Source organism: Strix aluco, chromosome 3, assembly GCF_031877795.1.
Source record: "Strix aluco isolate bStrAlu1 chromosome 3, bStrAlu1.hap1, whole genome shotgun sequence".
Taxonomy (NCBI): Eukaryota; Metazoa; Chordata; class Aves; order Strigiformes; family Strigidae; genus Strix; species Strix aluco.
In genome coordinates, this window is record NC_133933.1 from 112479790 (window position 1) to 112501311 (window position 21522).

The following is a 21522-nucleotide window of genomic DNA, read 5'->3' on the forward strand; positions in this document are numbered from 1 at the left end:
TTATTTCACTCTAAAATCCACAGTGAGAGACAAGGTTTAATTTGTATTTCCCACAGGTTAGCCAGAGAAGTCAGCACTATGTTCTTCACCCACAGCTGACCCTGACTCACAATAAAATAGCAGTCTTGTCTCTACAGGATGTCTAACATGTATATGTTATTCTTGCTAGCAGCCCAAGTCATGAAACTGAACACCTTGTGCTAAGTGCTGTAAAAACACACAAGAAAAAGATGGTCCCTGAAGAAAAAGCACACCTGCTTTGTCAGTCATAAAGCCTTAAAATACAGTTTCAAGTGATTCCACATCTCACTATCCCCTATGACTCCATCTTTATCTCTTCTTGACATTGCTGAGAACAATCTCATTTTAACTAAAAGTGCAAAACAGATGTCAGTGCATGTGTGATAGCATGTGAAAAAAAATCAAAACCTTAAAGGTGAGTGGAGATTCTATAAACTGCTAAATCATGTCAAACCTAAGAGTATATAGAAGTTAGAAATGTGCCTGAAGGTCTGCTATAAAAAGTAGAACTTTTTGTGAAAGAAGCTGTCTCTTTAAAAGACTTCCCAAATTTTGATTTTTAATTTAAAGTATGTATTTTTTTATTTGTAAAAAATTTGTAGCTGTAGTCTGTGTTCACACCTGACATTCTGCCAGGCCTTCAGTCCTTTCCAAGTTATTCAAGTTCTTCTTGCAGCTATACCTCGATATTTTCAAAAGAGCCCGTAAAATCACTGGACAGACTGAATTTACACAAGCACTACAAAGAGAAGAGTTTGATCCTTAATGTCCTAGCTGTGTCCAAGGTGGGAATTTTTGTCTCTCTGTAGTGAAATGAACCTATCTGTGTCCTAGGCACAGCAAATCGAACCTTATTTTTTTTCCATTTTATTTTTGTATCAGGCAGTTCAGTGTCATCTCTGATCTGTGAATCCAAGAACGCTTAGGGTCAACATTGCCTAGCATAAAGGTAAGCAGGAGACAGAGCAGCATGCTTTGTTACGGAAACACAAAAATTCCTTGCTTTCATTATTCCACAGTGTCACTACTCATACTGAAACCAATGTATTCCTTACTACAAAATGAAGACTTATTAAACAACCAAGCCAAACAATCTGAACTGTCCTACCCCAGTTTTGTTTCTAAACTGTGTTTACTGAACTGCACCACTCCCTGTTTTGTCCCACTCCTCCTGACATTACAACTTTTTTCACACATTTCACTTCAATTTCTGTGAAAGAAATGAATTAAATTAAATTAAAATAAAGTCACTTTTTTAATTAAATTAAAAGAACCTAAAATGGGAAGGACCTATTTAGCCAACCATGGTATCTCCCCATTGGTGTTGAACTGATTCCTACTGTATCTTTTCTAACTTGCAACAGAAATGTGTTTCTATAGTTAAAAGTAGAATTTCATTTGAAAATTATTTTTCAAAACAGAGAAGGTAGGTAGAGGGCTTTTTAAAAGATATTTTTCAGTGACACTGGACTTCAACTTGCATTCTCCTCCCACCCTTCTGACCTGTGCAGATGTTGTGGATTCCCTTTCACCATCTGATCCAACATAAGAGTCGGCTCTTGGCTCTAGGGATGTTTCTATTCCCAGTGACATGTGGAGATGCCAGAAATAAAATTACCTGTACGTGGCAACACTGGGTAAAGTCAGTATAGCTACAGCAGCATACTCTATCATCACATTTAAATAGAGATAGAGAAGTTGATTTAAATACACTTCTTTATTTTTCTCACAGCCTCTCACATGCTTCCATTATATTTCCATGCTGTTGTGTAGACTGAACTTTGGACTTTATTATGGCTCTATTCTGATTTGAACCCCTTTGAGAAGAGGATTGGACTGGACCTCCAAATATCCTTTCCAATCCAATTTTTCTATGAACCTGTATATTATATACAATATGGTCTTTATATCACAGTAAGCTCTTAGATGAGCTGTTAACTACAAGGACTAGCTGTCACAAATACTGTTTTACTTTTGTCTTCAAATAAAACAGTTACTTCTATACTTCTTTAATTCTTAGATCAGTATACACAGTTTTAACATTTCATTACGGCATATTAGTTAAAAATGTTTTATGTCACTTCATCATAACATGCTATCTCAGGTGCTTAATAATCAACTTGCTCTCAAAAAAGCCTACCTGCAAATCACACAACAGGAGGGAAAGATGAATTATGCTTTATTCAATCAACTGTATTGCTTATCTTGGTAAGTCTATCAGTCTCATAAAATTTCATGCTGCAGACTCGTACCAGTTCTTTAAGAAAAGAAAGAAAACAAAAACAAAAAACAAAATGACTGAGGATCTTCTCAACCACCTTGCACCTTCTACAGCTATTCCAGCACAAAGTGAGTGATTAAAGCCAGCTCAGGTATATTTGCATACCCTTCACCTATACTTGACCATTTTGATGGAGACATACTCTTACTGGCTTATTGACAAATAAGTAGGTGACAGAAAAGAGAGAAAACTCATTGAGTGGAATGAGAATAAATTCACAGCCCTCCACCCAGTTCATCAGGCAAAGGCTAGTAAAGACTCATCTAACACCTTTACTCCTGTTACTCTCTTTCAGATTACTTTTCAGGTGGTACCATCAAACTGAAACTCCTTCAAGCAGTAGTGTCTGTCACAGATCTAAAAAACATCATACTATTTACCACCACCAAGCAGAGCCTGTTCTTATTTTCCCTCCTCACTTTCTTTTCCTTGCTGGCCCATAGTAACGGTTTTAAAAAAAAGCCTCTAAAATTAGCGAGTAGCCTGGGTTAGAAATGCTAGTGGTAACACTTGCAGATCTGCTCTCATGCCACACTGTCAATTTGCAAAGTGTCTTTTATATTAGAAAAGATGCAATGACTGTTACTAAGATCTAAAAAAGAGCAGAAAGGGCAAAAGGATTGGGGTAACAGTGTACTGCAAAGCAGTGTACAGCTAATTTATATGCAAAGCTATCTATAATTTGCAAAAGCATTTCACAAGACAAAAGAAGTTGCACAATGTTACACAAGCAATGAGGTGTATCCAAATCTATTTTCCACAGCTCTGCCGTACAGTGACAAACCAGGAATCTCTACAACTGTAAATGAACCTCAAGTGATTACAGTTATTTTATTGAAAACAATTTTTTGACCATGCAGGCCCAAATGCAGATGCCTCATGTTGAAAGAATCCCCTTCCTCTCATGTCTCCTAACCAGAGACATGAGGCTTCCAGAGACATGAGGCTTCCAAAGCCATGTCTTCTGAGCACTTGGAAAAACAAGTCACGCTAGGCAGAATTTAGGGATGCACGGATCTCAGCGCCACTGAACTAAGTAAACTTGTAGGAGACAGTATCACATAAATCTTTCCAATTTCAGCTCGAGAAAAATTTCAATGTATGAGGTTAACTTATTCATTTTTGTTAATTTAAAATTAGATGTTTGGAAAATCAAACAGTAGTGAAGTCATATGAGTTCAACTGGATCATTTGATTTAACCAAAAGTATTTTTGATTTAATAGTAGTTTATTATATATATATATATATACTTAACATAAGTTAAGGAAGTACTAAAAAAGCCATTTCTAATAGAAAACCAAACCACTCTGGAAGGAGAAATACTGTGATTTTTTTTCCATTAGTGTCCTACTTACGGTTTTTTATAACAAGAACTCAAAAAGTTCTCCAGTTTTAGAGAATATGCAGTTCACTTTGTCTCAAAACTTCATATAGGTAGTGAACTTGATCTCTGATTCAAATGCTTAGGTCCTAATTCTGTAAACATTTAAGTTTAACCTATGAGCAGCAGACGAATAGACCTATGAAGTTCAATGTGAGCACCCAGATGAGTATGTCGTACAAGATTCAGGATTTTTTTCTGCTATATTCTGTCTAGAAACAGACATCTTGTTTTCTAAAGCATAAGACTCCTCCCAGTGTTCCTGGCAGACATCTGCAATTATTAATAGATAATGTAGCTGGTTCTCAAGATTTGCAGCAATGCATTCAAACTTATCCATTGTCTTGTATGATGCATGTAAGAGTTTATGCACTTAAAGCAGTTGTATGCTCTTCATTTGCATGCAGATTTTTTGAGTAAAATCTCTATGCACACTTCAAGGCAAGCAAAAAGACTTCAAGGAAGATGAAGGAAAAGAGGCAACAGTTGAATATATTTGCAAGATTATTTTCCAGATGCAGTCAGGATCATATCACAAACGATTATGAACGTAGCAGTTACACATTGCTTAGTAAAGAGAAAGGTTGATTAATAACATACCCTGTGACTTTCAATTTGATACTGTTTTGATCATTACTGTTTCAGGCTACCTGTAAACAGGTGCAGCAAACTGCCTCTAGAGAGGACAGTAAAATACTTCTTGGCTTATGGCATGGGTGTGATATCTCTTGGGGAAGATTGTTTTTAAGCTTACCACAACCAAGGTAATGGTTGATCAAGAAACTACTTACAGCAGTGACATGCCAAACTCAAATTTGGTATTCAGACCTTTGGGCAAAAATAATAAAGCAATCAAGAATTCAATTGATAAAGCATGGGTTAATAATTATATTTTAAATTGAATTGCTCTGAAAGCTGTACTGGAAAAGTAAGTTAACAGCTGAAAAACCTAGAAACTAATACAAAATGCATTATTCCCCTGAAGAAATTCTCAATTACTTCAGTGGAACAGGATTAGGCCACTGGCTCTGTAAACGTAGCCATGCAAATGTATTGTCTCCTTGTACTAATATAGCTGTCTGGCAAATTCTTTTTGCTGTTACCATGGCTTTAACATTTTGATGTTTCAGCAGAAAAATAACAGTTACGTGTATGTGTGAACACTAACTGAGACATTTTTTAGTCATTTTAGGGTTACAGTTAACTGAGGTCAAGATTTCTTCTTTAAAAACATTAAGCTATGATCTGAACTCCATAATTCTCATATATGAAAAGTCCTAATATGTATCAATGATAAATTTGTCAGGAAAGCTACTGATTTTGCTTCTCAGTTTCCAGTCCTCAATTTTTTTTCTCTTCATCCCTCAGCTGGCCAAAGCAAGGAACAGGTGGAATCTCCTGACTTATTTGCATCCGCACATCAAAATCCTACAGATGAGTAAGAAAAGGCCTTCTATAGCAAATTATTTTGAAGTCCAGCCTACAGTAGAAACCTTTCCAAGTAACAGTTGTGCCACTCAACAGCTCTTGAGAATGCAGTTTGTCTAGGACTCATGCTATCTTGAATCACAGACTTATAGAATCGAGGAATATCTCAAGTTATAAGGGACCCACAAGGATCATCAAGTCCAACTCCCTGCTGCTCACAGGACTACCTAAAACTAACTCATATGACTAAGAGCATCATCCAGACACTCCCTGAACTCTGTAAGAGGCACTTATGAAGGCCCATACAAATACAGTGCTCTCCACAAATGACTCTACTAGAAGCATTTTGGAATTGGGATAGTTAATGCAATTTGCTGACATTTTGGGGGAAATACTTGGCAATGCACTGTGGGACCCCAGAACTCTGCCTAAGGAATTTTAAGAGTTTAGGCTCAGCTTCCCCCAATGACTGTTTCCTTTCTGCTTTTTTTTTGAGACACCCTGGTCCTTCCTTCATTTCCCCATTTTCATGCTTCCAGTTTTCCATACTCAGTCTATAACAACATTAGAAACATATATGGAAAAAAATCACTATAGTTCTTATGTCTCTTTCATAGGGTACCACCTCTTTTTCCTGCATGTGTAGAGCTTCAATTTTATCAGCAGATTTTTGAAGAAAGAAAACTGAGGAGAAGTAGATGATGGAGGCAGAAAATAAAACTTGTCATGAAGTGCAAGTATTCCTCAAGTGGTTAAACACAGTAAGACTCATTATATTTAGCCATTGGAACAATCATGGTGCAAATCCAGCACAGTCAATAGCAGCAGCAAAGCTTTTAGATACAGGAGATTGTAATTCCAGTTCCTGTAATTGTGTGCTGAGTTTATATCAACCTTTCAATGGAAATGCCTCAAAATACCCTGAGAAACTAGTAGGTACTGGCTCTGGGAACCTGTAAACCCTGATGCTACCCATGGTTAGCAACTTGGTATTGACAAATCTACAGTGAACTTCATTATTATAAAGGTGTAATAACTATGACCCTTGCACGGTATAGGAAAGCAAGAAAATTAGTAAGCAAGGTATCCCATTTCTGCTTCTCTTAACTTCCAGCTACATAAACACAAGTGAGACTTTTGAGTAGCTGCATGAAGTGATGATGGCTCACTAACTTCTGTGCAATTAAGAAATCTATGTAGAGCTCACATTTCTAGGAACCATTTGCAATACAGTAATGCAAAGACAGTTTTCTAGATCACAATATTTATAAAGACACAGTTACTTTATTAACTGTAATTCTCAAAAAGCTGCTCGATCTTTTCTCTCCTAGTTCCTGAAGTGATTTACCTGGCATCTGGAAACAAAGATATAGGGATTGCTTAGTGGCTTCTGACGAGTATTTGGTAAATTAAAAACATCTCTAAAAACAAAAATGAAGATGCTTTCACTGAGAGTAGAAAGACTGGTGATTCTGAACACAGAAGAGCAATTATAGGAGTCAATCTGAATACAATTTCTGGAAGCCCCAGAAGCATACTCTGGTATGTGGTATTGGCAGTACTGCTCTGAATCTGCTTGTTCTGGTCTTTGAGTAAACTACACTTACAACTGCTAAAGAACTGAATTTCAAGTTAACCACATTTTACTGAATTTCACAAGAAGTGCATGTATAGGAAAAGGGCGCTCCATATCAGTTTTTTAAACAGAACAAATACATCACAGTTTTCACAAATTAAAAATTTATTAACTGTTACAAACAACATATAAAATCACAAATACGAAGTGCAGGGTGCATGAGTCATTAACATATGTGCACTCTTGTCATATGACCTTATTTTCCACTGGAGTTGGCTGGAATTAACACTGTGGCAATCTGTGCTGGCTCTTAGGCAGGTAGGAGGCAAAGAAAGAAGGTATATGGGATGAGACCGGCTCTGCAGAGCTGTCTATGAAGCACAGTGGCTGCTGCAGTGAAATGACTGGGTGTTTCATTCCATACTGCTTTGGAGTGCCTGCATTTGCTAAATCAGGATGCTCGGTCTTCAAGGTAAACTATTCAAGTGTGCCCTTCCTCCAGTGTGTTGTGTCACAAAGGCCAAACGGACCTATAGAAAAGATCTACCCTTTTCTTTCTCTTCTTTCTTCTAATCATCATCTGCTCCTTCTCAGCAAGGTCACTGATAAGCAACAATAAAACAAAAAAGGCATTGTTAGATTAGAAATGTCATAGACAAAAATCTCCATCCTTTTCTTACATATATTTTTTTCTCATAAAATATGAAATGAGCCAGCCTTGTGGTGAGCAGTTCAGAAAGTCCATCAATGATGGCTACTTTAAGTCTGTCACCATTTGAAGGGCTGGCGTATAGGGTATGGACTACCACATATACCAGCTGTAAAAACATGGCAGTAACTATGACTGAACAGGCAATGATCTGTTCATAAAGTGCAGAGATCCCTGAGAAGGTTCTTCAGAGCAGCTGAAGTTCACCCAGACACATGCACTTCTCCAGAGCTGATAAAGGTGAGGCAGTAGCACACTGTAAAAGAAGTAAAACAGGCCTTCCTAGACACTCAAAGTTTAAAGAATACATGCTGAAAAATGCTGACAACATCCTGAAGGTAAAAGGGGATGTTCATGCAAAGATCAACCTGAAAATCCACAAATGGAAATGGATACCTGCTACTGTTTAATTCAGTGAGTAGGTTCTCTGAACCAACAACAAAATGTCTCTCTTTCCCTGAATAAAAAATAAATGTTTTGAATTTGGTTTCCTCTCAGAAACCAAGGGACTGCATGTATGAAGGTTCATACTACATGTCCACATTTTATTCACAGAAAACACAGTTTTGGTGACCAGTTACAAGACTGCTTGCAAACAGTCTTATGTTTCCCATCTGTTTTAATGGCATACTAAGGTATGTGTTTCAGTGCCACTGGTTTTGCCTTTGCATGCAAAGAACTGATATTTAGTCACAGAAATTCTATCTGCCTGCATACATTTATGTATATTTAGGACACATTTATGAATACTGGGTGTGGCCTACTGTATCTTAATTTTTTTTTAAACTTACGATTGACAGTGCATATAGGAGTGTTGTTAAAATAAACTGGCTATTTGAAAGGCATTTTCTTTGCGCCCTGTCCCCTTATAGTTTGACACTATTCTAAGAGAGGGATGGAAGAACTGAAGAGAAGGGATGAATTCTTAGGGCTGTGAAAGAAAGTTAAAAACAAAAAAAAGAAAAACAGACAAGCAGAAGTAGCATATGCAAAAAACCCTACCTGAGCTTCCTTTGCTTTTCCAGCTGGTCTTCAGGTTCATGAAGTATCCCTGACTTCCATCCAGGTATGCCTCCTGACTCCTCTGTGTACGCCTTCTCAACAAACTTGCTGTCCATAGCCATTTCTGAGGTTCTTTTTCTTCTCTTTTTTGAGGTCTATGTCCAATGGTCATGGAGTTCTAAATTACTTTAGCATCAAATTCTGTATATTGATCAATAGAACTTCAGTTTTTCCACTCGCAGCTTCCTTTTAATTGAATGTTTGATTCTTTTTCCCTGCCGTGACATTGTTACTCATTCCTCTCATCACAGCCTCTGCATCTTTAACTTGCAATGCCCAAAAATCACCTTAGTTCTTGTGAGAATGCTGCAGCCTGGCCCGCACCTACTATCCCTGAGGACTGAAGTATGCTACCTTCCTGGAATAAGGAGGTCCAGTAACTCCAAACAGAGTAATGTCCTTAAGCTCAGATAGATCCAAACATGCATTTTAAAAGACTGAGAAAAATGTTTTTTCATCACTAGAAGCGATGAAATCTGGAGTTTGATGAAAACTGGAGTTTGAGATTGGGACCAGATTGGTCACAGCCAAAGGGTCAAAGGATTATGAAATTCTTGATGAATTTAGTAAACTTGTTTCTCTTAGTGAATAGGTAACATAACACCTGTGCAGGCATCTTACCACTGCTGGAACAGGCAACTATTCCTACATGTGAAGATAGTTTAACTTGACCTGCGTAAACTCTGGGTGTTTCCTAGCAAGACCTGGAACAGAATTTATCTGTGCATGTGCTGAAAAAAACACAAACGTTACTTTGTAGTGTCAACTCCAAGCCCAAGCAGTTTGTTTTGCAGATTTTTAAATCAAACTATGCTGCATAACCAAGACACTGCAGAAATACCATTCTGAATTTATAACAACTTGTCTTAGGCATACCAAGAGCACTGTAATGATACACAGAAAATAAAAAGCCCTGCACTCAACCTTATCATTTTCTATGACATAATAGTTTTATTTCTTCCTCAATATGCACATACACAAAAAACAGTCCTGAATATTTATGCATGGGACGTGACAGCCACAATGTGTGCAAAGTTGTTATAAACATAGTTTCATATTTAAACATGGGCCTTCAGACAACAGAGGAATTGCTAGTATCTCTGAAAATGTTACTAAAACAAATAGCCAGTGCTGAAAATTAAGACATTTGATTTAACAACTAATTCTGGGGAAGGAGGTAAGAAATAAAGGGATGAGCCACTGACTCACAGTATCACAAGAGGCTTGGGGAACCCCTTTCAAGGGTATTCCTTACACAAGAGAGTGCCCTGCTGCAGCACTGGAAGGAATTCCAGAGCATCTACTCCAAAAGAAAGAACAAGCAGTCCCTACAGTTTATCCTCACAACAAACCTTGGATATCTTCTCTTTCTGCATTTTGGCTATTTTATTTCAACCAAGAAACTGTTCAGGAAGCAAAAAAGATGGACTAGGTTAAATGCTGTAACATGGTACTTATTCACACCACATTAGGCAGAGGAACACTAAAATTAGGCATAAAATTTTATTCCCTTGGTAGTATCCTCTGGTATTGGCTAGAGACAGGAGGAGAATTTCCCGTGGAAAATAAAGCAGGCTAATGATATGCAATATAAATATTGTGGCATTACATCTTTCAAGTAAGTATCACCATTTCTATCGAGAGGGGGGGAAGGGAGGGAGGAAGGGGAAACATCACCAGAGAGACTGGAAAAAAATAGCCATTCAGTGAGCAGTCTAAAGGCTCTTTTGTATGGTTACTATACTCTCCCTTACATTCTGTCTGTAAACAATCTTATTAATTACAAAAACATGAGAAAGTGAGATGTTTTCTTTTGATTTTACTGGAGCTGCATGAGAAATATGTTTGGCCTATCACTCTATAAAAAGATATTACAGGCCTGATCCAAAAGCTCATTGCTGTCTTACCTTTGAGGTCAGAAGAAGGCTCATGCAAAGCAGGAACAAAACAGCAGCCTTCTTAAAACCTATCATGAAAATAATTTTTAAAAAAATGCTGCTTTGCACTGATTCTCTTCACCACTGCACCTAGTGATGGACAGCACTTGACAGATTCAGACTGGAACAGCTGAAGTTATGCCAAGTGAACATACATCCGCAGTATATACCATGCCCTTTTTAATCAACTTCCTGAATAAAAAATGCCATGCTGACATAAGGTATGAGAGATGTAGACTTTTAATACTTCACAAAATAATAGACCCCAGTGCTGGTTTGGTTGAAATCTGTGATCTTACAGATGTTTATGAGTTTGCCTGGTGCAGAGATATAATCAATTTGGTTATGATGGACCCTCAAGATACATAAAATCTATCCTGAATGAAACTGGTTTCTGAAACCAATTGCCCAGGCGCATTAGGCAGGTGGGAGTTTCAGCAAACCAAAGGGTCTACTGGCAGACGCAACACTGATTTCTTAATGTTTACAACCAACAAACAGTTTTATACCAGACCTGATTTGATGGATCTCTATGGAGCGCCCTGCAGCTTTGGTTACCTCCACAACCAAGTTGGCTAGTTTCATTACTTGGTGACCGTGTTCCACATCTGCAGCTTCAGTGCAAACATACTGAACTATATATATACACTGCAAATCTGATCTGAGATCAGATTTTAAATCCAACCTAATAATATTTAGTTTTCCTTTTAAGGGATCAAAAACCCTATTGTGGTTTTCATCTGTCTGTCTCGACATCCTACTCCCCCTCCCAACACAAGACGTTTCCCCTTCATTTCAGTTTCATTACGTTTTGCTGCTTTTTCCTCTATGGTTAAAATAGGCAGAGTGGTTCTAATCAAAGTGAAATACCGTGAAGGGTTCTAAAGACATAATCTTTGTCAACAACCTACAAAAGCTCTGACTTGCTCTCCTTTTGACTTTTTAATCTAGGATACGTGAAGAAGGTGATGCTATCTGGTCTGCACCCATTTCCATTCCATAGAAATCTGGCTGCACTTCTGTTTAAAACATCATTGATAATCTTATTAGGATTTCTCATCACTCCTCTTATGAGAAAGAAAGGGTCAGTAAGTAATCTACAGCCATAAAGTTTTCTTGTACTATACTATCAAGAACTTCACATCTTTATTGAAAGTTGATCAACATGATGCAAACATTTATCAAGTTCAGGCAAATCGGTATTAAAGTCAGTATTTCCATACAGATATTCAGTGTTGTATGTGTATTTAATATCAAAGTACATTTCCACCACCAAATTTCTCAACAAAACAATGACTGTGCTCAGAGTTGGTCAAGAAATAGGTTCTAACACAGAGAACTTTGTTTTATAAATGTGCTTGTGCAATGCACTTAAAAATAAATGCCCATGCTGATTTCCCGTGGAAATGCTGATGGGAATTATATTTTCATTCTTTTGGAGTCCACATAAAAGCCTGACTGGTGCAGAAGAACAGTTTTCAAAACAGTACCTTTTTTGCCATTCATATGGCAAAGTTTCTATGCCTAACTCATAAATTGCCGTATATGTGTATGCATGTATATATAATCAAAATAATCCCTTCCATATCTTATTCATCTCCTCAACACAAAATTAAACAAAATAGAAAAGAACAGAAAAAAAAGAGGCCCTCAAAAATGGTCCTAAACAAATCCGGAGAAATAATACACCTCTGAATACTATGAAGTAGCTCCTCTTCTTTCTTAATTGTCTTTGTCTCCAAACACACAGTTGCTCAATTCTATAATATGTAAAATACAAGTCTGTAGAGTAAAACACCAAAGTCATACTATGAACCAAGAACGACTACGATAAAACTGATGCCCTTTCTGAAAATGTGGGCATATAACTGAATATTTGAATCGAAAACAAAGAAACCACTGCAAATGTTCAGTATTTAACTATTGCCCTTGTTGGTTAAAGGGGGGGGGGGGGGAGAACATTCACTCTCCAGAAAGTTCAGGCTGTAAAATACATACAAAATTCAATCTACTCTTAGATTAGTTTAAAATGTACCAAATTCTGCATTTACTCATTGTTATTGTTTACTCTTCTCTTTGTTCCACTTGATAAATCCATGTAGTTTTTAGAAAAATATAATCATTACTTTTTTTCCCGGTGAAAAACCCTGTTTTATTGCATACAGCCTTACATCACTCTGTATTTCTAATGTTAGAAGTGTTATGTTGCCACCTCAATTGTTTTTAAATGTGTCACATTGAAAACAAGTATAAACATATATATTCACCAGACTACACCACAGCAACGAAGTTTAACCTTATCATTCCAAACTTGAAGAACCTTGATAAATCATCAGGAGTACCTGATAACTGCCTACTAAGGGTTAACAGTTTGCTCAAATTTTTTTTTTTTTTTGTTTGCAGAGTGACATGACAAAGACTTTTATTTGTCTGGTAATTTTTGAAAATAAACTACCACAGAAAACTGAAATGTCAATTAAAATAAAAAAAGGATAGAGGTAAAAACTAAATATCATTTGGAACTGTATGCTGTTGTTCTCCAAAACTACATAATTAAAGGTAACAAAAACCCCACACCTCTCAAATTAAAGCAAATCAAATCATTCATTAAACTGTTCTATAATAGTCACAAGAACTATGTAAAGACAATTAAAGGATAATAATTTCTACTTAACCCTAACCTTAACTGCAGTTTCAAAATTAGGTCAGTTAAAATGAAAATCACCATTTTTATGGAGATTAAGAATCATTAAAATTGGATAAAAATATTCCTAAATGACTACAGGAAAAAAGCAAATGTAACTAAATGTTAAAGCCTCCCATATTTTATATACAGCATCAGAATTATATAAGAAATGCCTATCAATGGATGCTCTGTTCGAGAAGTGGGATTCCAGTCTGACTCAGTGTTCTGATCTGGCAATAAAATATGTAATTCAAAGATAGCTTGTTTATTTTCCTCTTTTCTTTTCTCCTTTCAGTAATGCAGCCTTTATAAGGTGTCCACCTATATAACAGAGAAATTTGGAGCTGAGAAAATCACTAGTAATTTGTCAATCAATAACTTCAGTTTTTGCATTACTAGTGAGTTTGTGTTAAATAAGCATTTTTTTTTTCCTTTCAGCCAAGAAAATGCATACCACACCAATCAAAACTAATCACCTCTGGGCTTTCACTGAAACAGTAGTTGCCAATTTTACAGGGCTGCCCACATTGTTCTAGAAAATCGGAAGCAGAAATCTGACATTTCCAGCAGTCGTTATTAAAACAACAACCACTGAGACTCGATCCCGTTTTCACTGGAAGCAATGTCAAACTCCCCGTTGACTTCAGGGAGAGCAGGATCGGGCCCTGAGCTGCTCAGCCTCCTCCAGCTCTATGCACAGGAGGATGTCTTGAGGAGCCAGGGTGGGAAGAAGCAGAAAACCCAGCTATTCCTTTGTTAACTGCCCAAAGAGTTGAACTTTCCATCACTTTGTGAACAGCAAAGTACCCTGCAAACAACCACGGTGATAAAAGGACATATTTACCTGGAGGGAACAGCAAAAGGAAAGCCGTAGAATTGCAACACAAAGTAGTCCAAATGAATTATCTACGCATGCAGTCCGAACGTGCACCTTCAAGTAGGCCACAGTCTGTCAAGCAGTCGTCTCGGCACCAGCCACCCTGCCTTCCATCTTACGAGATTCACCCAGAAAACTGACAAACCTGCTCCACGACAACAAAACTCTCCTAATGCTTTTGAACGCCCACCATTTGTTCTCCATTCATCCAATCAACTTTCCACTGCACATCTTCTCCTGCGACTGAGGCTCAGAGGCAGGATCCCTTCTCATCTGTATGCTAATTATTTTGCCACATGGACAAAAGTAATAATGCTTTCAGACAGGAAACCAACGGGCCTGAAGTCGAAGGCAGAAATTAATAAGTTGCCACCACTGAACGCTGAGAAGACGGGCATGCGTGCAGCTCTGTGGCTGACGGATCAGCTGTAACCTCCATTTAAGCGCAGCAGCGCGGCGCGGGGCCGGCGGCAGCCGAGGCGGCGCAGCATGCATCCAGCCCGGGTTCCCTCCGAGACCACATCCCTGCCGCACAACAGCAGCCGTGGCAGATCGCTGACTTACCCCGCCTCAGCCCGCATCCTTTAAGCGGCGCGGCGCGACGCACCCCCGCGCTCCCGGCCCCGCCGCCCGGGTGCCGCTGCCGCCGCGGCCGCGCAGGCCCAGCCCCCGCCGGCGCGGCAGGAGGCGGGCAGGGCCGGGGCCGCGCTCCGCGCCCTCCCCGGCGCCCCGGGCCGGGCTCCCCGGCGGCGTGGGGCGCCGCGCCGGCGCTGTATTCCACCGAATAGAGGGGAAAGCAGAAACGCCGCAGCCGCCCGCGAGGGGAGACCGCTAAAAATACTCCCCTGCCGCTGCTGCTGGCGTAAAATGGTGTCTCCGTTACGGAACAGCAACACCCCCCCCAAAAAACCACCCCAAAAATTAGGCCTCTAAATGTATCTGTAAAAGGAAATAATGACTGGAAACCATCACTGGTTTACCGCTGGGGTACCACTCCAGGCTTTACAGAGTTAATTCGGCGGGATTGCTGAAGCCTCGCTTATTTTACCTGCTCACACCATCTGAAACAAAAGAAATGAACTATTTCCAGAGGAAAGGATTAGCAGCCTTCCACCATCGGTAACCTGCGCCGCTCAACTTTGTGTGACCAACTGCCGAACACAAACAAGGGCTCGCAGCACGCAAAAAGGGCCAGATTTGCACGTGCCCCTTAGCAGCGTTTTCCCCAGCAATCTGACGTGGATTTTGTGGCTCTTGCTGTCTCCGCTTAGCCAGGGCCGGCGTTACTAAACGTGTCACACAGACAATAACCGGCAAGAGGCACCTCTCCGCCTTGCAACGCTGCTGCGGAGGCTTTCCGCCGCCGTGCGCCCGCCCCCGGGCAGCCCCCTGCGGGACTCGCCCCCGGGCAGCCGGATGCCCCTGCGACGGGAGCGGGCTGCCAGCGGGGAGTCACTCCGTTTAAACCCGTCCCCGAAATGTCATTTCGGTAGCAGCGTGACAGGCTGTGAGCTCTACGCGGGGGCGGCGGCACCCCCCGGCATTGGCACGGTTCCGCACCCCCCCGCGGCCTCAGCCCCGCCGTGCCCCGGCCCCTGCCCCGGGCACCGCCGCGCCCCCCGCCCGCTGCCCGCCCTCAGCGGCCGTTCCCGCGGGCGGGCTGCGTGTCCTATGGGAAGGACCTTGGCTAGAGCACACATAGAGCCCACACGCCCTCCCTGTACACACACACGCGCGCCTGCCGGTTTCGTTGCCCTCCTTATTGCCATTGTGCTGCTGCAGCCCCCTCCTCCCGCATCCCTCCCTCCCTCCTCCCTCCCTCCCTCCCTCCCTCCCTCCCTTCCCTCCGCGGCTCGCCCTGCGCGGTGATGCTCGGTGCGGGCAGCCCCGCGGCTGGCAGGGCACCGCGGGCAGACCCTGCCGGCCGCGACTCAGGCGGGGGAGACTGACCCGAAAGTCACAAGGAACACCCTCCTCCAGCCCGGGGAGGTAATCCCGCCCGAGCCCGCTGCCTGACGTGTGGAGGCCAGACACGTCGGTGACCGCGGCGGTTCCCCTTCCTTCCCCCCGCCGAGCCCTGCCAGGAACCGCTCCGCGCTCGGCAGCGCACGCGGGTCTCCGCGCACCAGCCCTCCGCGTCCCCAGCCGCCACAGCAGCTCCACGGCCACGCTCCGATGGCAGGAGAGGGGCTTGGGGGGGGGAGGGGGGGGGGGCGCGTTTGTCACAGGGATTCAGAGGACAGCCAGCCTGCTGGGAAAGGGACTAACAATAGCAGAGCCCTCACGACTTCCACGCTTTTGGTGGAAAACGCAGTGTTTCCCTCAGAAAGCAAAAAAAGGACTTACGTGGCTCTTCCCCCGCCCCCCATCTCCACCTCGCTCGTGGTTTGTTTTTTTGTTGGGTGGTTTTTTTTTTTTCCCCTTACATTTTCTCTGTCATCTCTGATTACATCTCCCCGCACTCGCAGGGCTCCCCCGAGGCCGAGGCGCGGAGCCCTCGGGAGCGGCGCCGCGGCCGGGCCGCAGGTGCGGGGGGGAGCGCGGAGGGCGCCGCGCAAGGGCGGGGGGGGGGGACGGGGGGGGAGGGGGAGCGGCTCTGCGGGGAGAAAAGCCTCCTCGTAGCGGGGATGGAGAGCTACCATGTTTGCGTCGTAGCGAGGGCATGTCAGTTTGGGTTTTTTCCACCCAGATCAGTGTAGCCTGAGAAGCACCCGCGCAGCTAGTGACGAAAGGGACCATTTGTAAGTGTATAGGGGTGCCTACACCCCTACAGACGAACCTCAGCGTCTTCTCACCTAAGGTTTTACATGCAGAATCTTTGGACAACTGCATTCGCTTTGCAAAAATCAAGGCTTGGCTTTTCCCTCTGCTAAAGCTAACCTCCTTATGTTAGATGCTGGCTAGCCTTAGTAAGATAGTGAAGGCGACTATGTGGCACACATATCATGGCAGGTGTTTTCAAAACTTTTTGAAGGCGATTTAGCTGGAAAAAACCTCATCATCTCGTCCAGATTTCGGGATGACACAAAGAAATAGCCCGGTGCTTCTCCCACTGAAGACAAAACCAATACTTGCTTTAATCGGGGCAGAATGTATATAAATCCTGTATTGGTGAAAGTTAAGGGGGGAGGGGGCGGGGGGGGCAACTGCATAAATTAGAAACATTTACAAAAAGACCGGTGTGAAAAAAAAAAAAAAGACCGGTGATTCATTGGCCTAATTATCCTCCATAAGACGTTAGGGTATGGGTTTAATGTTGTGGGTTGGATTCTCCCTCCCCCAGCCTGTGTCTCGTCAACGCGCATTATCCATGGGGAAAAGGAGATGCAGGTCATGTTTAAACAGCGTTAATGAGAGCACAGTATTTTTCCTGAAGGTTAAGTTAGCCAGGTTAGCAAATTTATGGTAAAGCATGCTTGAAAACCTTCCATTTCTTTTACTTTCTCGCTGGTAGCAGTTTCTAACGAGACTTGAAACATTAGACAAACACAGAAAACAGAATTCAAGCATCAGACGAACCCACTACTGTCAATAAGGGAGTACAATTTCAGCTTGACAGGAGTATTACAAGAATATACCCGCTAACGAGCAGCCTTAATTGGCCTGCATATTGTGGCTGTCACTGTTAAAACCTGTTCCTATACAGTCCTATTTTATACATCCTTTAAACGTATAGTTCTCTAAAGCAGTTAAGGAGACAATACTTTACTCACTGGGCTTTTGATTTTGGGTGGGAAAGAAATGGGAAGAAAAGGAAATGAAAAGAAAATAGGAAACCCTGTTAAGAATATGGTATCAGTGACTGAAAAACTACGTGAAAGTCAAATGTATAGTAAAAAAAAAAAAAAAAAAGCAACAGACTTCTTCGGTTTCAGTGCACTTTGTCAGTTTTGAACGTAAATTATTATTTATCCATAGATTGCAATGGCTGCAGAGGTTTCCCTGACATCTACTACACTGAAATCTTTTAAAATGTAGCGTGTTCTCTAACAGATCCCACCTTTTCCTCAGCAGAACACTTTGTCTTTAAAGTATTTTTTAATTTAGTGATTTGCAGGAGTTCACTGCTCGTCCTGGCAAATCCTTCACACAATAGAGTTTAATGTGTGGCTTCAGTTTCCAGTACAGGGTCATGCTCATAAAGAATACAAATGAAAGAGAAGATATTAAAAAAAAAAAAAAAGTTACTGCGCATGTGCAATTGGCAGTTATTAAACGATAACAATGTAACTTCTAGATAATAAAAGTAAAAATACTAAATAGGGCAGAGCAGATCATGCCCTAATGCTATGTAAAGTGCCTTACTTAAAGAAGTTATTCCTAGTCTGATTTAAAACCGCCTAACCTGCACATTTGACTATAAAATACTGTTGCAACTGAGGACTGCAAAAGTCGTTTATACGTATCATGAAAACTTGAAAAGATCTTCCAGATCAAGCTTCAATCAATAAAATGCTTCCTATTGTCAAACTCCGGAAAACGGGAATTTGCGGTGCAGACGCAGGAAAGACCCTAGGCACAGTGGTGCTGGTGAGGGCAAACGTAATTTTGAGGTGCTGAGCTGGACACGTTGTTTATGTGCACAAAAGAGGAGATACACGAAAGCATTTAGCTCAAACAAGCGCTCTTTTGCTAGGAAGAAAAAGTCTGGCTAAGTACGGCAACACCTGTAATGTCCCTCACGTCCTGAGAGCTCAATTGCACGGCTGCAGGGAAGTACTGCTTCAACTGCCCTGCCCCGTGGCTCTCCGAGAAAACAAACCGGCGGCGAAGGCAGCTGTTCAAAGAAAGGACGAAGGATCTAAAGGCAGAGGTCCGATGCTTTACCCCCGCCGTCTTCCCATCGCCTAATGAGGAGGCATAAAGCCTCTCCAGCCTTGACCCGGCTGAGCAGAGCCATCAGGGCGATGAAAACGGGTGTCACCCCGCGGCGGGCGGGCGGGCGGCGGGCGGGCAGCGGCGGACAGCTCCCGGTGCTGAACGTCGCGGGCCGGCCGCCGGCACAACGCCTCCGCCCGCCGCCCCCGAGCCAGCGCCGCCGCGCCGAGGGGGGCGGCGAGAGCCCGGCTGAATGGCGCTGCCTGCGGAACAATGGCAGCCAACTCCAAATCCTGCTATAATCACATTAATGAGATTAATCAGTGAATTAGCAGCAGTCAAATGTCAGGGTGGCAAGGAGGGATCCGACCAAGCTCGGTAATTAACTTGGGGGGGGGGGGGGGGGGCAGGGGAAGGGAACCGGCTGTCTTCTCTGTTAGGCTTTTCCCGAAGTTTACCAGGTTTTATTCAGCAGCCTCTGGAAGATGCTGACAATTCAAGTGGAGGGGGGAGGAGGGGAGAAGACGGAGACCTCAACCTTTGCGTGCCGTAAGACAGCCTGCTAATACACAGTACCCCGTTACTTCCAGCTGACGTCCACTGAGGAAAGCAGCACCGCTGCAAAGCACCCAGCCCCACCGCCAGAGCTGCACCGGACTGAACTCTGAGGCTGAAATTAGGTCTGTGACCTAACTTCCACCGCAAATTCCAATAGGCATGATAAATATGGCGGATGCCAAAGGAGCACTCAATCTTATTCCTTTTTAAAAATCTACAAGAAAGATACTCTTTCTGAAATCGGAGGGGTAGGAGAAAAGAGACCCCTTTAAACAACTATCGGCAATAGATTATCACGACAAGTTACTGCTAGATCTGTTGCAAAGTGTTTTCTAAAACAAACAAACAAACAAACAAACAAAAAAAAAACAAAAAAGAGGGGGGGAATTTTAATCAAGTAATTTAGAGTAAGTTACTTAATGTAGACAAGTCAGAGACCTGGTCTCTAGCTGACCTCAATAAAAGTGAAACTTCTCTCCACCTGAAATTCAGCACCCACGACCATTTCTCCGTTGCAAGTACGAAATATAAAAAGAGATTCCCCGTAGATTAGAAATAAAATCCAAGTGTATTTATTTGCAAGAAAGAGAGTACTGCATATCTCCTTTGATATCTTTAAAAGGAGTATCGTCAACCATGTAAAGCATTTTTCATGTAAAAACTCTACTTGTATGCACACACTACTTCTGCAGAAAACAAAAAAAATGTTTAAAAAAACCTCCTCTTTGCATAGATAAGGCTGTGCACGTTGTTCAGCACTCAGAAGAAAATGGCATGCCTCTGTTCCATTAAGTTTAATCTTTGTTAGTGACAAATAAAAGAAGCAAACCTGTGTAATGTCTCTTCCATCAGAGACTGTAATTTCTTTTTTACTAATATAACACGTTTTCTTTTATACTCTTCAGTTACTTTTTAGCACTAAATTAATAAGATTAACAAATTTGCACTAAAAGTACATGGACTAAAGTCATACTTATCTGAACTATTTTAAAATTGAAGTATAGAATGTGACGTTTTCAGAGAGTTAACTGAATTAACCATCCCTTATTTACAAAGCTTGTTCTCTTTAAAGAATAACTATTATAGATACGAAACATTTAAGATAGTGTTCTTTCAAAATACTACTCTTATATGAGTGTTCCCCTTTAAAGTACAAATCCACTTTTCAAATGTAGTTTCAGTGTAAAAACATAGTATCTTATAATCTTTTATTTAATTGTACTCGGCTGTCAGGAGACTTGAGCTTTCCAATCTGTGAAGTTTTTGTCTCGGGTTCTCCATATCAAACAAGTACCGTCCAACATGCAGCAAGTTTATATAAACAACAACATGCTTAATGCATGCAACATTATGCGTTCATATAGTAAACACACACTTTAGGATTTTTTATCAGCTATTCCACAGCCCAAATTCGGCTGCACAACAGTATTGCCAGAAGAACTTGAAAAGAGCAAACAATGGACATTTAAGTACAAGCTACAGAACGACTGCAAAAATCACAATAATCTTTCCAGTTAGCTACAAGAATCAACCCCCACCCTTCACAAAACACAGCCCACACCTGCACCGTTAACCATTTACAAGTTAAACATAAGCAAGACATTTCAGCATGGTTAAGAAACACCCTGGCTTACTACAACTTTGAAAGGATGAGGAGTAAGAAGCATACCACAGAGACCCAGAAAAGGCTGCTTTTTTCTTCATTGAACACTGAAAAGATACCCCATGTTCCAGGGAATTAAAAAAAAAAAAAATATATATATTAAAATACACCCACCAACACTGAGTAAAAAAAAATCAGGGGGGCTTCAAGAAGACTGCAGGGAAAAAGCTCTCACTCTCTTTAGTGTGCAGAAGCTTAGGGGGAAAAAAATGTCGCCCTGGCAGGAATGACAAATGCAGTAGGATAGGCTAGCAGGCCTGAGGGATCTGTTTTACTTCCACATACATCCTCTAATGCACGCACTCCCACTCATCCTCTCGAGATGCCTTTTTTTTTTCCTCCACTTTTTTTTTTTTCACCAGCTCCAAATCCCCGGCATATGACCTTCTGTTAAATAGATAAAAAAAAATTTGCTTATCAGTCATGCAAATGAGGCTGAATTCATTTTCCACAACAGATGGCCTCATAGATAATGATGATGGAAGAGAGAAAATTGAATGTCTCTCACAAGGTGGTCATGGCAA

General features: G+C 41.5%; 1 protein-coding gene across 4 annotated transcripts in view; it reads right to left on the reverse strand.

Moving 5' to 3' along the window:
- The window catches only part of MYT1L (myelin transcription factor 1 like), a 314269-nt gene extending 292996 nt beyond the window's left edge, over positions 1–21273 (reverse strand). For 2 of the 4 annotated variants that reach the window (XM_074819975.1, XM_074819980.1), the window contains exon 1: positions 13927–14593. The gene's annotated coding sequence lies outside the window, so the exon portion shown is untranslated. Of the gene's footprint in view, positions 1–13926; positions 14616–21004 lie in introns of those variants that run through there. The other 2 variants (XM_074819977.1, XM_074819976.1) reach the window with 2 other exon arrangements.
- Positions 21274–21522: the final 249 nt, after the last annotated feature.